At 37.0% G+C, this 18,186-nt stretch overlaps 1 pseudogene; it reads right to left on the bottom strand.

Annotated features, from left to right (window-relative positions):
* Positions 1-9,881: 9,881 nt before the first annotated feature.
* On the bottom strand, positions 9,882-11,565 carry LOC122730681 (annotated as a pseudogene).
* Positions 11,566-18,186: the final 6,621 nt, after the last annotated feature.

Below are 18,186 nucleotides of genomic sequence, written 5' to 3'. Positions count from 1 at the left end.
ATTGAGAAACAGCATATGGTAGTAGATAAATACCTTAGCATCAGGAAGACCTATCTCTGACCGAAACTGGCTAAGTCACATACTTACCCTGAGCAAGTCATTTAACTTTCAGTGTCTGTGCCACTATCTATAAATTTCAGAACAAATGGCAACCTGTATTGGTAGAGGAAGTTCTTTCTCCAGATGTCCCTTACACCATTAAAATCACAGTTCTTTGCCTCCCCACCCCACACACACCAATAAAAGTATTACTATTATAATAAAGCAGTTAGATTAAAGGAATATATGATGCCTTTCTAATCTAAAATTCCATGAGGTCTAAGATTCTTTCTCTAATCCATATTGTACCTACCTCCTGTTAAAGAGGTAATAGCCTCAAAATGCAAAAAGTGAGACATGCATTTTTGGACATGGATAATGTGGAGATAAACTTGCTTGTTTTACAAGCATTTTGTTTTTATGCATCTTCAATGAGGGGAGTTTAAGAAAGAAGAAATAGATGCTTATTAATTGAAAAAATTAGAAATAATTTGTATGGTAATTAGGGATCAAAGGAGATGTGCACTTGGACTTTTGATTTCACACATGTAGGGAACCACTGGCAAGGAAACTCCTACCAAAGCAAATAGGGAACTACTTTGTAATGTACAGTCTTAGAGAGATTGTGACTTGTTCAAGGTCACCCAGTGAGTATGTGTCAGAGATGGGTTTTAAATGCAGGTCTCTGACTCTGAGGCCAGCCCTTTATCTTTTATTGCATCTTGCCTCTTTCCTTCACAATTCTGTATATGAATATGTGTGTATAAAATGTATGCCTACATAGTATAGATCATATAAGACACATGCTCATATAGAAATCATTCCTAAAGAAAGTACTATCTGTCCTTCCCCCTTACCTCATTGTAGACATGAGGTTTGCCTAAGGTTAGAATTGTCCTGAGAAATGACTCTTGCTTTGGGAAAAGCCCACCAACTAAAGGACTGGGTCAAGAGAATATTTTCCCTCATGACTGAGAAGTCTTTTGATAAGACCAACCAAGGAGATATATGTGATGGTAAAAATGTTTTTCCTTTTACTTTCAACAAATGGGATCTTTAACTGCTCCTCAGAAGACTTCAGGAAAAAAAAAAAAACTAAACCCAGTAAAGGAAGAGAGGTAGAAAGGGAGTCATGACCTCCAAAATAGAAAAAAATTCAAACTATTTTGGGTGAGCAAAAATTGAAACAAATATTGGAACTTCAATTTTATGAACTTTAAAAAGACTAGGTTGTCCCTATTTTTTTTTTCCTGGTGAAATCTCAGACTTACAGGTGGATAGGGGAGACTGAATGCAGAATTGTTTGATCCAGTAGGTTAAGTGGTAGGTAGGAGATAATAGAGGATAAATTGCTAGCAGATGTTGTTGTCAGTTCATGAACGGACACTGCCAAATCAGTATAGGCTATTGGGATATTAGGATAACATAAATGACTTTCTCACTCTGATTGGATGTTATCAATCCGTGCAGAGGAAAGCTAGCAGGCTATTTACAACTTCTTGCCCAGCATTGCTGAAATAATGAGCTTGAATAAATTAGAATTATGAACTAAATAGAGGTAGAATTGAAGGAAAGGTACAAGGATGAATGAGAAGGTATTGCTCAATGCCAAAAGTGAAAAGTAATGAGTCTAGAAATTCTAACAGTATTATTATTTCATAATTTGTCTAATGGCAGGGTTTGAGAATTCCAGAACTATGTTTTTACCTTCTTTCTCTTTTTAAAAAAAATATCTTTTTTTCAGGAAATATTTTTAAGATGTCATTAAAAACTAGGAAAATTTCAACATGCTTTCGTGGGACCATAGATGTGAAGATATTGCATCTTTATCGGTTGGTTTCTTAAATATCAGGCACAGGTGGGCTCTCAGGCATACAATCTGAAACATGAACCTAACCAACTAACCTTCCTAAAGGCCACCAAACCCTGGTAACCTGATCAGTTCAGGATCTTCATTCACATCCCTCCAATATCATCCCAAACACAAACAGGGATGACAGATATGATTCTTTTGTACTGATAGCACAAAGGACAAGATTCACTTTCCTTAGACTAGTATCCCGTGAAATTGGGTCAGAAGTTAAATACAGACACAACTGAGGGGAGAAGGGAGTCAAGCACTAAATGTCACTGGGAAGATGGTGCTATGAAATAGAACAGACACATACATGACCTCCCGAGCACTTTCTACCCCAAGAGTCATGACTCTGCAAATACCCTCCAGCATGCCTAGAGCATGACCTTGTTTTTATAACGAGCACAGAAAGGAATTCTATAGCTTTGTAGTTGATAGTGCAAAGTCACTTTCAGTTGGGATGAATGGATCTCTCATGACATAACTTTGCACTAGGGGTGTGACCTGTATACCAGCCATGATCAGGAATCTTCAAGATCAGCGGTTATAGCCAAGCTTATAAACCTTTTCTTTTGGTTGTAGGTAGGTGCTGTTATTTGCGTATCAAGAAACTGAGACTGAGAGAGGTTCAGGGAGATGCATAAGAACATAAAACTAGTAAGTACCTGAGGGAAGATGTGAACCCAAATCTTCCTGACTGAATGTCCAGTGCTCTATATACTACCAATAAGGGGCAGCTAGGTGGCACAGTGGATAAAAGCACTGGCCCTGGATTCAGGAGGACCTGAGTTCAAATCCGGCCTCAGACACTTGACACTTACTAGCTGTGTGACCCTGGGCAAGTCACTTAACCCTCATTGCCCCGCAAAAAGAAATATTCACCTTTCCTCTCCCCTCAACCCTGCTTACCTGAGAAACAACTGAACTAATAATATAAGTTGGATAGTTTAGCCATTTCCCTTAAAAAGAAATGTGTGCCTTTCTCTTTATATATGGGTTTACACCAGTCTGTATGCCTGTGTACTTACAAGGTATGACCAGAAAAAGTGAGTTACTTTCAAGTGCTCATTCAGCCATATAGTCACTGGGGTACCGTCCAGCTCTGACATTCTGTGTTTCTATGATTTTTATCTCTTCATGCTTCAAGAAATGAAAAGAAAAGAAAAATTTCTTCACCTCAAATGGCAAAACTAAAATATTTGATAAAGACTTTCAGGTCTGGTTAAATAGCTAACATAAAAATAACTAGCATTTCATAGAGTGTTTTAAGATTTGAAAAGCGCTATACAAGTATTATATCATTTTATCTTCACCACAACTCTAGTTGGTAGATGCTATTATTATTCCCATTTTACAGATGAGGAAATTGAGGCAGGTGGAGGCTAAGTTAAGTGACTTGCCCAGGGTCAGTCAGAAAGTGATTTTTTAAAGCACTTAATATGTGCCAAGCATCCAGAAAGTGTCTAACACTGGATCTGAACTCAGGTCATCCTGACTGGTCTCCCATTTTTTCCACTGAGCCTTCCAGCTGCCTAGAAGAAGAAGGAAGACAAGCATTTAATCACTTACTATTTGCATGGCACTGTGCTAAATGCTTTACAAATTTTATCTTCACAATAATACTGGGAGGTAAGTGCTATTATTATCTTTATGTTACAGTTGAGAAAATTAAGGCAGATTGAGATTAAGTGAATTGTCCAGGATCACCCACCTAGTAATGTCTAAAACCAGATTAATCTAGTCTTCCCTAAGGAAAAACAATAAGGGAATGATTAACAATATTCAGTTAATTTAATTTATAAAGAAAGGTAAATGAGATCATTGAGTATCCAGACTCCAGTTTGGGACTTAAACCACCCACACTGGTTGCCTCTATTCTTGGTTTGTTGTTGTTTTTAATGACCATTCACCTCTTTCCTTTGTGTTATGTGGACATACCTACCCTTTGAAAGGCAGCCTATTATTGAACTGAATGACCACATAAAAAGGTGTTAATTTGGTAACTATAAAGTTAGAGGTGGGGGGTCCTGAATCTTGATCAAGCTTTTGATATTACTACAAGTAGTCTGAAAATATCTGTGATCTTTCTCTATTGCCTCCATGTTGAATTAACCTTTACTTGTACTCCAGCCAAAATTTGGTTATTTATCTCAAAACTACATGCCATTATAAAGTTGGGCATAGCCTTTGATCCAGCAATACCACTATTAGATCTTTATCCCAAAGAGATCATAAAAATGGAAAAGGACCCACATGTACAAAAATAATTATAGCTGCTCTGTTTGTGGTGGCAAAAAATTGGAAATTGAGGGGATGCCCATCAATTAAGGAATAGGTAAGCAAGGTATGGTTTATGAATGTAATGAAATACTACTGTGCTGTGAGAAAAAATGAGAAACCTGGAAGGACTTACATGAACTGATGCTGAGTGAGATGAGCAGAACCAGGAGAACATTGTACACAGTATCAACAACATTGTATAATGATCAGCTGTGATAGCCTTAACTCTTCTCAGCAATACAATGTTCCAAGATAATTCCAAAGGACCCATTATGGAAAATAGACCACATCCTGAAAAAAAAAAACTGTGGAATTTAGATGCAGACTGAACCATACTGTTTCTCCTTTTTTTGTTTTTTGAGGTTTTCCCCTTTGGTCTAATTCTTCTTTCACAATATGACTAATGCAGAAATATATTTAATGTGATTGTACATATATAACCTATATCAGATTTCTTGCTGTCTTGGGGGAAGGGAGAGGGAAGGGAGGGAGGGAGAAAAAATTGGAACTAGAAATCTTATAAAAGAAAATGTTGAAAACTATCTCTACATGTAACTAGAAAATAATAAAATAATTTTATGATAAAAAACTATATGCCATTGTCAATTTGATTTTGTTTGTTTGAAATAGGAGCTTTTATCTCACTTTGCTTCAATTTTCCTTTACTACCACAACTGGAATAATTAAAAGTTTGTGTATTATAAGCCACACAATATTTAGGAAAGAAAGGAAGAAAGAGGAGAGAGAGAGAGAGAGAGAGAGAGAGAGAGAGAGAGAGAGAGAGAGAGAGAGAGAGAGAGAGAGAGTTCTGAGATCCTCTGTTTGTTAATAGCCAAATCTTTGGACCTCAAAATACCAAACATCAACTCAAGGGGAAAAAAATGTTAACAGTTGCCAATACAGTCTAGGCTCCCTTAATTTCATGCACTGTGACTTCAACCATTTCTCCATTTCTCATTTTATTTCTATAAAAGTAGCTTCATTTAAAAACAGGGAAACTGCATTTCATGCTCTTCAGTTTCATTAGAATTCGACAAAAGGCACCCACCCAAAAGGCTCTTCTCCTAATTAAAATAGCTACAGCCTATGAAAATATTGAAATGATGAGTCGGAAAGGAATCTGACACTGTATATTTTCTAGAGTTTTATTATTATCATGGCATAAAAAGAAAGGTACTGGAAATTAAGATCTGAAATCATAGGCTGAAATGTGTAATGGAAAGCATTTGGCCCTCTATGTGCTTAAGGTCCTTTGTAGATGTTTGGGAAAAGCAGGTAACAAGTTTCTCTGGCTTTGATTCTTCATTAAGGGTAGCACATTGCAGTTCCTCCCAGAAAAAGACTCCTTTACAGGATATTAACCAAGGTAAAGGGTTGTCAGAGGCCCATTTGTTATAAATAAATTCCAGAAAATTTGACTGCTGAGAGAGTCTTCATCATAATTCAACAGGCGCTTCTAGCCCATGTTGGCTAATGGGCACTTGAGATAAAGTGTTACTGAGAATAAAGGTTGGTAAAATTTAATATGTTATTCCTTCCCTCCAGGACCTATAAAATATGCCTGCTTGATGGACAGGCACCTCTTACAAAGTAGTCAGAAGACTGATAGACTTCTCAGAGACTAATACAGGCAAAGACTTTATTCTAGTTGAGTTTTTAGCCCTACTTTGAAGACATGCTGAGATTAGTATCTGAAACAAAGGCAATCTTTTTGTGATTCACAAGCAGGCTTTTTGATGACTTTCATTTCCTTTGTATTCAAATCATTAGCCACTTACCCAGATTCAGTAAATTAATAGAATAACATAGGGGACAGAGTGCCAGCCCTTCAGTCAGGGAGAAATAGACTTGAATCTTCCCTGAGATACTTACTAGTTGTGTGTCCCTTAACAAGTCCCCTAACAGCTCTGTGACTTTTTCTTCCTCTATAATATGGGGATGATAATAGTACCTGCCTCCCAAAGTTGTTGTGAGGATCCAATGAGGTAATGTATTTAAAGCACTTTGAAAAACTTAAATTGCTCTAGAAATGTTAACTACATAAGCAATGTGTCCTATAGCTATAGTTTTTAAATCCTTCTTCATCTGACTGAGGTTTTGTAATAACGAACTTGTTACCTTAATTATTTCAAAGTTGTATCTACCACCTTAGACTATCATGCTTGATCTTCTAAGAAACTGTTTTCTTGGAGGGGGAGGAAAATTTTTAAAAAGAAAAAAAAATTTTTTTCCAGCCCTCATCTTAGTAAACTCAAGAACTATTTTCAACTGATTTAATGTTGTTAATTTTATTTTCTGGACTCTAGGTAATCCAAACCTATTTAATTATAAATCTGAGACAAAGGATGTGCAATAAGATCACACAGTTTAAGACTATGGACCAAGAGCTGGAATAGACCATAGAAGTCATACAGTATCACTCTCCCATTTTATAAATGAGAAACAGGTCCATAGAAAAGAAGTGACTTATCTATGGACACACAGATAGTGACAAAGCTAGCAGGTGAATTCAGGTTCTTCTACTGCATCATTCTACCTTCCATCAAAAGAAGATCATTATAATCTTGTAATTCCATTAGCTATACTAAAGGGATCCTTGGCACAAACACTATCATAAATTTCATCCCAAGTGAAGATTTCCAAAGTGACAGGAATATATAATTTCCAATATCATGATGTTTCAAGGTTTAATTATATCCAAAAATGTTTTTTCAAGTGCAAGGTCCAAGTTCACCACTAAAGGGCTTGTTTTTTAGTATGTAGGACCTACTTCTACTTCCTATTACTTCCATAGGGGCAGCTAGGTGGTACAGTGGATAGAGCACTAGCCCTGAAGTTGGGAGGATCTGAGTTCAAATCTCATCTCAGATACTTACTAGTCATGTGGCCCTGGGAAAGTCACTTAACCCCAATTGCCTTAAACATCCAGGACCATCTCCAGGCATCCTGATCTAAATCTTGCCACTGGACCCAGATGGCTCTGGAGGAGAGAGTGAGGTTGGTGACTTTGTACAATCCTCCCTTATTTACATAGAGTTCACTGTAAGTCATGACATCACTTCCTGATGTCATGATCCTCTTCAAGAACAAAGAACAAACAACAACAATTAGTTCCATCATCTTGAGCAATTCCCTTCCTCTATCTCAACTTCAGATTTCTCAACTGAAAAGGAGGGTGTTCAGTAGAGTACATTATTCTGAAGTTCCCTTCTAGCTCTAGAGTCTAGAATCCTATGCTTGTCAAAAATAAGATCAGATAAATTAGTCAGACCCCCATAATTCAAACCATATGTGAAAATAACTTCAGACTTTAATGTATCAATGTTGCTCATTTTTTCCTCTTTTTTTTCTTTAAAACTTATTTTTGTTATGAGTCGGCTCTTTAGGAGGTGATGGGGAAGAGATGTAAGGCAAAAATCTAGGATATAAAAACTAAAATATCTGTGAAATCCATTTTAAGTTATATATCAAAGCTAATGTGCTATAGTGACTAAAATGTTGCACTTAAGAATGAGATTAAAAGCTGGGCTCTTGTAGATATTAGTTGAGTGGCCATGGGCAAGTAGCTTTATATCCCTGAACTTTGGTTTCCTCATTTGTAAAATAAAGATGATAATATCTGTAGTACCTACCTCACAGGTTGATTGCAAGACTCAAAGGAGATCATGTTAAAAAAAAAGGGGGGGGGCGTTTTATAAACCTTAAAGTACTATGTAAATGGCTGGTACTACAATTATTCTTATCGTGAGTATATTCACCACTATCTGAGAAAATGGAGCCTTGATTCCTATCTCTCTCATGCCCCATATCCAATCTGTTGCCAAATGCTGTCATTTCTACCTACATAATCTCTCTTGTACATGTCCCCTTCTCTCCTCTGGCACTTCAACTGTCCTGGTGAAATTCTCATTACCACACTCTCGAATGATTGCTGTAGCCCAACGATCTCTCTGCGTCAAGCCTATCCCTGCACCAATCTGTCCTATACCCTGCTCTTAAATAGATCTTAAAGCACAAGTTTGACCATGTCACTTTCTACCCCACCTTGATTGAACAAACTCCAGGATCAAATTTTAAACCCTCTATTTGGCATTTGAAGCTATTTATAACCTGACCCTTTTTACCTTTCCAGCCTTCTTACTCCCCTATCCTACAGTCTTGGGACACTGGCTTCCTTACTGTTCCTCACACAAAACACTCCATCTCAGGGGGCAGCTAGGTGACACAGTGGATAGAGCACCAGCCCTGGAGTCAGGAGGACCTGAGTTCAAATCCAGCCTCAGATACTTAATACTTACTAGCTGTGTGACCCTGGGCAAGTCACTTAATCCCAATTCCTTCACCAAAAAAATAAATAAATAAAAAATACTCCATCTCCTGACTCCACACATTTTCACTAACTGTTCTCCATACTTGGAATTCTCTTCCTCTTTATCTCAATCTTCTGACTTACCTGTATTCCTCAAGTCCCAGATACAATCCCATTTTCTTCAAGACACCTTTCCCAATTCCTCTTAATGCCTTTCCTTTATTGATTATTTCTTAATTTAAAAAAAAAATTTACAAGGCAATGAGGGTTAAGTGACTTGCCCAAGGTCACACAGCTAGTAAGTGTTAAGTGTCTAATGTCAGATTTGAACTCAGGTCCTCCTGAATTCAGGGCCGGTGCTCTATCCACTGCACCACCTAGCTGTCCCCTATTGATTATTTCTACTTTATGTGGTATATAGCTTGTTTATATGTGGTTGTTTGTGTGTTGTCTATCTTTTGCCCTTCTTTGTATCCCCAATTTTTAGCACAGTGTCTGGCCCACAATTGGCATATGGGCCAATAATTTGCATATGGGCCTATAACTGACCCATAAATAATACTTATTGGAACTATGTATATGTGCTAAAAGCACAGCTTTAGAAGTTGTGACAGAGCCACTAAATGTTGGATGGGGCCAACATTACAATAGGTAAATGTCCTTTTTGACCAGTGGAATCATATAATCATTGATGTGAAAGGAACTTTACAGAATATTTAGCCCATCCTCCTTATTCTAAAGATGAAGAGTAAGAAGTCCAGAGAGAAGAGGTAACTTATCCCAAATCAATCTGATGGCAAATGTGAATTTCGGTCCATCCAACAACAAAGATCCAGTGCTCTTTCTCCATTTGCCAAACAGGTACATTAACACTTACACTACCTACTTCATTAGGCTGCCGTAAAGAAAAACTTAAAGTGCTATAGGAATTATTCTGATGCTCAGATACAAAGATGCATCCATCTATGTATTTAGAGATAAGTAAGAGTCTTCCATCTCATAAAATCCCTTTAAAGTTTCCTTCAAAGCACAGCTAAGGTTTACCTCCTTCAAAAAGGTCTTTCCTAATCCTGTCATGTTTTAGTACTTCCTCCCTTGTAAAATTACTTTGTATTCCTTTGTGGATATTTTGTATCTATTTATTTTTTACTTTTTATATCCCATCCAATAGAAGGGAGGCACCTTGAGAGCAAGGGATATTTGAATTTTTGCCTTTGTATCTCTAGCATTAAATCGAATTATGAAGTTGGATTTTTTGTCATGAAAAAAAATCTTATTTATAAATATGCAAAACCTTTATATCTTTAATCTCTGTGATATAATGAAGTAATTTTTTAAAGTGTTTCCCCTATCCCCATTCATCAAGTACAGTTTCTTTGGAAAATTTAGTTGTCTGTCTTATAAGTTAAATTCATTATTCTTCTTTTCCATGGAAAATTTGAAGATATTATTTTCTTGCTCTACCTCTGCTTGATCTAGGAGATTTTCCACCTCAGAAAAGTAATTTTCAATAAGGTCCAAGGAAGCTTGAAAGATCAAGCTGTTATCATGAAATTGTAATGCCTTGATTTTATCTAGTCCACCAAGTTTCTCTATTAGAAAACACAGCCTTTCCTTCTCCCCTAGTTTCTCTGTACCCTGAAAGAAATGAGTGATAATGTCAAGAATAAGGAGGAGAGTTTCGCTATCTTCAACAGTGAGCAGATTGAGCAAAGGTTCCAGGATTCCAGCCTTCATGAGTTCAATCACCTGGTATGATTGTTGTGAAGTTAGCCACTGTCAAAATAACCTTTTTCTCGACTTTGAATTCTCTATTTCATAGCTAGGCCACCAAAGGTGGCAGCAGCCCACAGATAATAAGTTCCTGGATCTGATCACAAAGTCCTGCAGCAATGTTGCTGAGAACCCACACAGCCTTCTTCTGGATAGAGGCCCTGTGGTGATTCAGGGAATGGGGCAGTACTCTCAAGAAACCTGTATCATGGGGTAGCTAGGTGGTGCAGTGGATAGAGCACTGGCCCTGGATTCAGGAGGACCTGAGTTCAAATCTGGCATCAAACACTTGACACTTACTACCTGTATGACCCTGGGCAAGTCACTTAACCCTCATTGCCTCAAAAAAAGAAAGAAAAAGAAACCTGTATCAGTGGCCATCTGGGTTTGTTGATCTGTCCTGATAAAAATGTTAACTGTACAGAGGGAGAAGATCATGATAGTAAGGTATGGGCTACTCATGAGGAAGATTAGTTGTGGAAGGACTCCAGTCTGCACCACTTGGTTAACCCTCTGATTTGAGCCATCAGTAAGCTATGACAGAACCCAGTAAACATCCAACAGAATTTCAGGGTCTTGGTGTTGCAGTTGGAGAAAAACTAGCAGGATCTACTTAAGTGCCTTTGCACAAGGATATAGGTTCCTATTCCAGCAGAAGTTGAACAAGATCCATGTTACATTCCACAGAAATGTAACAGGTTTAGTAGGTTTAGAAAGGAGGGATCACATCACAGATGATACTGGCATCTCTCACTTCAGGGCCATCATTTGCTATGTTCCTCAGTACCCACACAGCTTGCTCACTAATGTGTAATTTGGAAAATAGGGGAGGTCAATCGATAGAGGGACCGCTCCCATATCCACAATTGCCTTGGTCTGTTCATATGTTCCTGAAGCAATGATGGTAAGGTCCCAGGCTACCTCAAACTTTAAGTTAGAACTACAAGACAACTCAGAAATGTCACCAGCTTGAAAATGAGTCCCACTTCAAAAAGCATTTGGAGTTGTTTCCCTTCTCAAGATAACATCTTCTTGACTTACTGGGTGGCCTTGAAACAGAGGTTCTGGGTCATTTCCATTCAAAGTTTGACTGTTTCCTCCATTGTAAAATTAACCTCATTAGCCCATTTCTCAGAAAGGAGTAATTGAAAGAGATCAAACATGGTTCTTTTTTAAAAGATCTATTTCTCTTTCATTGTCATCTGAAGTTCCACAGTGATCACTATGTGTTGTCTCATAAGGTCTGTATTTTTGCCTCTAATAACTTAAATTTTTCCCTCCTCTTATTTTGGATTCCTGAGGTAAACATGTTGATTGTAAAAAGTTAGACATTCCCAAATTCTCCATAGATATGCATTTAGATACACACGACTTAAATGTTGATTCATCTCCACAAAGCAACCTCAATTGTGAATTAAGTTGACAATGCTGCCAACAGAAAAAAAAATTATTTAATGACATAATCTTGGATAGTCCACATTCTAAGCTACTAAGCTTTTACTTCCAATGGCATCAAACAAAAAACTTTCTTGTATACTAAAAAGTCACTTGAAAATACATTTTGGCATTGCATTTCAAGTTATATACAGCCTCAAGACAAAGATAGATTCCAAGTAACTCAGAATTAGGAACACAACCCAAGCTTTCTTTCTTTTTTTTTTTTTAAGTGCACATACATTATTTGTCTCTGTGTCCCTGGAAAAGATGGAAATGGACTGAAATCAGGCAAAACAGATGGTTGAGTGGGCCTTGCGAATCTCATCTATCCCTGAGAAGTTAAGAAGTCATTGCAGAATCTTTAAAGTGCAGAAATCTGTTTTGTTGTTCTTTAAAAATATTTCCAACTCTTTGTTCTACCTGAAATTATGCAGCCTCAAATGTTCTCCCATAAGATCATAGAATTGCTGTCATGTGGAAGTTAGTTTTGCTTTGTTCTGCACAGCCCCAAAAGGGTAGAATAAGAAGTAATAGGTGGAAATTGCAGAGGGACAGATTTTGATTTAAAGACAATTTTGTAACAATGAAAATTTCCCCAAATAGAATGGACAGCCTCAGAAAAGAGTGGGTGATTCTTTGTTGTCAGTGCTGTACAGGGCATGTTTTATGCTTTATCATGATGGTATCATAATTTATGAGAATGAAAAGGATTTTCTTGTTCATAAGTACACTGATAATTATAAAAATTAAAATTAAAACAATTTTCAGGATTCACCTCACACACTGCAAATTGGCAAGGATGACAAACAGTAGAAACAGTCATTGTTGGAGGGGTTGTGGGAAAACAGGCATGTACTAATACACTGGTGGTAGAGCTGTGAATTGGTTCATCTATTCTGGTTATCAGGAATTATTCAACCAAGTGACCAAATTATTCATATATTATACCAGAGCTTCTTAAACTTTTTTCACTCGTAACCCCTTTTTGCCCAAAAATTTTTTATGTGATTCTACATATATAGGTATATAAAATAGGTATACATAACCTTTTTTTTGCAGGATAGTGAGGGTTAACTGACTTGCCCAAGGTCACACAGCTAGTAAGTATCAAGTGTCTAAGGCCAGATTTGAACTCAAGTCTTCCTGAATCCAGGGCCAGTGCTTTATCCACTGCCCCACCTAGCTTCCCCCACATAACCTTTTACTGTTGCCAAATTTCTTACAACCCCCACAATGTTATATGACCCCATTTGAGTTTGTGACCCACAGTTTAAGCAGCTTTTCTTAAACTGGAGTATTAAGCACATACTTCAAAAAGATCAAAGACAAATGAAGTTCAATACACAGCAAAATAGTCATAGTAGCACTTTCTGTGGTAACAAAGCCTAGAAATAAAATAAGTGCCCATCTATTGGGAATTTCTGTCTGCTTTCATTTCATTACTTCCTAGTCCACTTCATCTCAACCACTCATGGATTGTAACACCCTGGATTTCAAGATTACTGACAATTATTTCAGTTCCTTAATACATAAAAAAACCTCAGACATTTTGCCATCTGATCTCTTATTCTGTCTTTCCCTACATATCAACCCTTCATAAACTAATCCTTCACCCTCATCCATACCTTTAAGTCTTCTGTTTCATTGCTTTCTCTGCCCCTACTCTGACTTTGCATTCTTCCTTTCCAATCTTGGCCCCATAATTAGTCAAACTAACTCCACACTGTCCTCTACTCCTGGATCTCTTATGCACCTCCACTAGCCCCAGTCCTATCTCTGATTATCCAGTATCAAACCTCAGTCCTGGATTATTCTGCCAATCTACCTCCTCTGTTTTTTCTCAAGGTACTGAATGATGCAGGAGGAAGTCACACAACCAGTCTACTGCATTGACCTGTTGACCACTCTCTCCTCTTTGAGTTTCTCTCTTCTCTGTTTGTTTGTAGTTGTTTTGACACTCATTTTTCTTTCTACTTATCTATTCACACCTTCTCATCCCCCTTTTCTGGCTCTTTGTTTTCTGGATGACCATGTCATTCCTTCCCCTCAACTGTGTCCACTCCCCAAAACCCTATCTTGGACCTTCTTTTCTTTCTCCCTCTACTCTTTCTCTTGGTGTTCTCACCAGTTCTGATGAATTTGATTATCATCTCTCACAGATCTATATATTCCACCTAAGCTTCACTCACCTTCATTCCATATGTCTAATCAGTTGTCAAACCAGGCTATTTCTACCTATAAAGCATCTGTAAGCTCTTTGAGACTAGAGATTATTTTAATTATTATATTTCTTTCCCAGCCCCTATCACAGTGTCTGGCATATATTAATTACTACAGAAATGCTTGTGATTCATTGAATGAATGAATGAATGAATACTTGAATAAAACAAATATCATTGTATAGTAGGAAAGGGGGACTACAAGGAATTTAGAAAAATGTAGGAAGAACTGTATGAACTGATTCAGAAACAGTATCCAAAAAGCAATATATGCAACTTCAACAACATAAATGAAAATATTACCAAAAAGAATAAAAACCTAACAACTGAAAATCCAATAATGTTCCAGGACAAGAGATAATGAAACATGTCTCCCTCCTCTTGGTGGAAGTGAATACTACATATTTCAATAGACATAATCACTGGGTCAGTTCTTTGTGCTTAACTGATATTTTGGTTTGTGTGCTACAAGTAGAATTCAATTCAGGGGCAGAGGGATGTACTTACAGAAATGACTGTTGTGAAAAACAAGTGGCATCATCAATAACCCTGTTTTCAAAAAGACAAATGTGTCATTTTAATTGCATATTTTGTTTTATTAGCCTGAGCAAAAACACTTAAGCACTCTAGTCATCAGTTTTAGTAAATTTATAGAAAGGAAAAAGGAGAAAATATAATTACTGTCTCTCCATCATTTCTAATCCCAGAAAGAACAAAGGAAAGAAGAAATAATAGAATTGTTGAGAAATAAAGGCCTATAAAATACAATCTCCCCCTACCCTCCAACTAGCTATTGCTAGCTGTTGTTATGTAGAATCCTAGATGTTAAAAGGAGAAAAATAACCTTTCAAGTGATCATGTACATTTCCCTTCTAGTGCAGAAGAATTCCCTTTAGTATATTTTCTAGTGCCTAGTTCAGTCTTGTTTCAAATGAGTCAGGCCACGAAGCCTCCTCTACCGCCCCTGAGAGACTTTTTTCTGTTTAATATATCTCATTATTCTGAATTCCTCCAGATATTCAATTTCACATTTTCATTGCTCAATTTCATCGGGTTACAGACTGCCTATTCTAAGGATACCAAGACACAATGGACTGCATTCACATATTCAAAGGCTGAAGTCATTCTTGACTTGAGTTGTTTGTTGGTTTTGTTGGGTTTGTTTTTTTACCTATTCACCACATTTATTTCTGTGGCAGAGGTTAGGAACAGATGCTGAGATTCTTATAAGAAAAGGCCTGGATCACATAGGTAAATCTCTTGATTCAAAAGGCAGAGGCAATAAATGCCAAAACAGTTGAATCTTTCACATGGTTACTTAGAAAACTGAAAGCTCCTAATCCAGCTACTACCCATTAGAAATTAGTTTAATCTAAAATTAACTGGCAATGTCTTCTTAATGGGGAAATTTGTCTCCCCAGCTGCAATGATGGAATCAGGGTCCTACCAAGCCTCAGAGTTAGTTTCTCTACTGTGATTAGATAGTTTACCATGCTTATGAGCCTGAACGTTGTACTATATATAGTAGCATATAATATGGAAGTGCATAATCGACTTCAAATCACAGGAAGCCTGTTAAGCTCATGCCCTGCCATGAGCAAATAAAGTTTAAAGTGCAATCAGGTGCCTTGATACAGAACCTCCATTCTCTGATTACTTCTGAAGAGATTGATGCTTTAATGTCAAATCATCATTTCATGTAAGAATTTTTCCATTAAATATTCTTCATAATACATCAAAATAAGGTAGATATGCACCTGAATTCTTGGGCCCTCATAATTATGAACCCAGAAACGATGTCTTACCTAATGAAATAGTTTGCCATAGTGGAAAGAAAGCTAAATCCAAAGGAAGGAAGAGCTGGCTTCAAATTTGACTTCTGGTTATATTAAGAAAAGTAGAAGGATATATATTGGCCATCTTATGGTGTTTGGGAGTTATTGCTGTGATGTTGAATTTCTTATTAATAATTCCAAAATGTAAAGATGTGTTGGTTACCTTTAGTAAGCAATCCTTCATTCAGTGATCTTGAGGCATCATGGTATTTTGGGCAAAGTATTGAATATGGAGTTAGAAAGATCTGTATTCAAATCCTGCCTATCACTCTTTTTTTTTTTTTTTGGCGGGGCAATGGGGGTTAAGTGACTTGCCCAGGGTCACACAGCTAGTAAGTCTTAAGTGTCTGAGGCCGGGTTTGAACTCAGGTACTCCTGAATCCAGGGCCGGTGCTTTAACCACTGTGCCATCTAGCTGCCCCACTGCCTATCACTCTTAATATGAGACTCTGGGCATGTCACTCAGTCTCTCTGAGCCTCAGTTTCCTCATCTGAAAAATGAGCATAATATTACCTGTTAATTCTATCTCATAAGGAGTTTCAAATACCTAATGATTGTATGTGTTAGATATTAGTATTTAGGTAAGAAACCCAGCACAATCCTTTGTGCCCACTGAATGAACAAATGAGCTATGTTTTTGAGTTGACTAAAATTTTTGTTATGAAATCCTAAGATCAAGAAAATTAAATCCTAGCAGGACAAAATGTGAGCTTCTATCCTGGACTAGGGGAACAGGAGAGCTACAGTTTTATTCTAGTTTTACCTTATAGCTTTGCTCATGCCATTTCTCCTGTCCAAAATCCTAATATCTATCTAAATTCAACTCAACTTTCAAGGATTTGATGGAGTCCTAGATATTCTAACAAAACCTCCACTGGCCACTCTAGCCACGGATGATCTTTTCTCCTTCCTGGGAATCCAAAAACAGCACCTGGTGTCTGTTTCTCTTGATTAGCACTTTGTCACATTCTCCTTTGTTTTGTTAGTTATCATTATAAGTGGGGAATGCTTGACTCCCCACATAGACTTTGAGTTCTTTGAGGGCAGAAACTATATCATATTTTCTATGTTGCTACCATAGTATTTTGCATGTAGGAAGTATTCAATAAATATTTATTGATTGATAAAAATTAAACTAATTAAGCCCTCAATCCCATATTTTGATTTTTTTGCTAGATATGTCACCACATCAAAATAGGAGCCCTCCATCCCTATCCAAATATTGTGTTAATGCAAGAAATATAAATTGTCCAACTTGTGAAGGGCAACCACACTAGTCCCTGAGGACATCAGCCAGGTGTGATGCAAAGGAGACAGAACTTACCAACTTTCTAAAAAGGTCTGAAGTAAAAATAAAGTCAAGACCTCAGTTAGACATCCTATGCCACAGGGGTAAACAATCTTTCTTTCTTAGTTCCTTTGGGCAAAGAATGCAAGCTGTGGAACTACCTTAAGTTGTAGAGCAGCTTATAACAAGGTTCTCTGGGAGCTTCTTTAACTAACACTCCCACCTTAGATGGGCTATCATTCAAGAATTCTGTCATTAACCTCAGGCTATGTGTCTAGATACAAAGACAAAAATGAAAGAGTTCCTGTCCTCAAGGAGCTCATATTCTATAAGGGGAAACTTTGCATGTGTGTATACATGTGTATACACATGCAAACATATAATATATATACACATATATATAATATACACATATCACCAATGATGTTGATCAAATACTTTTTTCTTCTGCCTCCTGAGAATAAAGGATAGTTAGATAGAGGCAGAACTGTGGGAATCTTGCCAAACTGATTGGAGTTATATTTAATGGTAGGTGATGAAGACAATTAGATAGATTGAAAAGTGGATGGAAACTCCCAAACCAATAAACAACGCTGTCATTCAGCATGAGGGCATTCTCATTTGTGGGTGTATTACCTTTCCAGTCTTTGTGTACATTCATCCCCTTTAGACACTGTTTCATCCAGCAAGTCATCATTATTTTGTGGTTCATATCTGACATGATATTTCCCATCTCTGTGCCTTTGTATTGGCTGCCCCCTATGCCTGGAATGTTGTCTCTTTTCATCTTCACATCTTACAATCCCAAGTTTCCTTCAAAACTCAACTTGTACGTATGTATGTATGTGTATATGTATATGTGTGTATATGTGTATAAACTCAACTGCTATATATACATATACAATATATGTGTGTGTATATAAAACCTATAAACCTATGCATGTATATGTGTATTTGTGTATATAATGCACATATACAGGTATGTGTGTTATATATAAATATCTATGTTATACACACATATAAATATATAATATATAAATAAATATATATAAATACACACATATACAATGGCATAGGAACCTGTTTTTGGAGGTTGAAATATTTATACATTTTAATTTGAGGTTATGTGAGTGAAGAAACTTTCAATGGA

The sequence above is a fragment of the Dromiciops gliroides genome, chromosome 6 (genome assembly GCF_019393635.1).
Source record: "Dromiciops gliroides isolate mDroGli1 chromosome 6, mDroGli1.pri, whole genome shotgun sequence".
Taxonomy (NCBI): Eukaryota; Metazoa; Chordata; class Mammalia; order Microbiotheria; family Microbiotheriidae; genus Dromiciops; species Dromiciops gliroides.
This window is presented reverse-complemented; position numbering and strand designations above follow the sequence as displayed.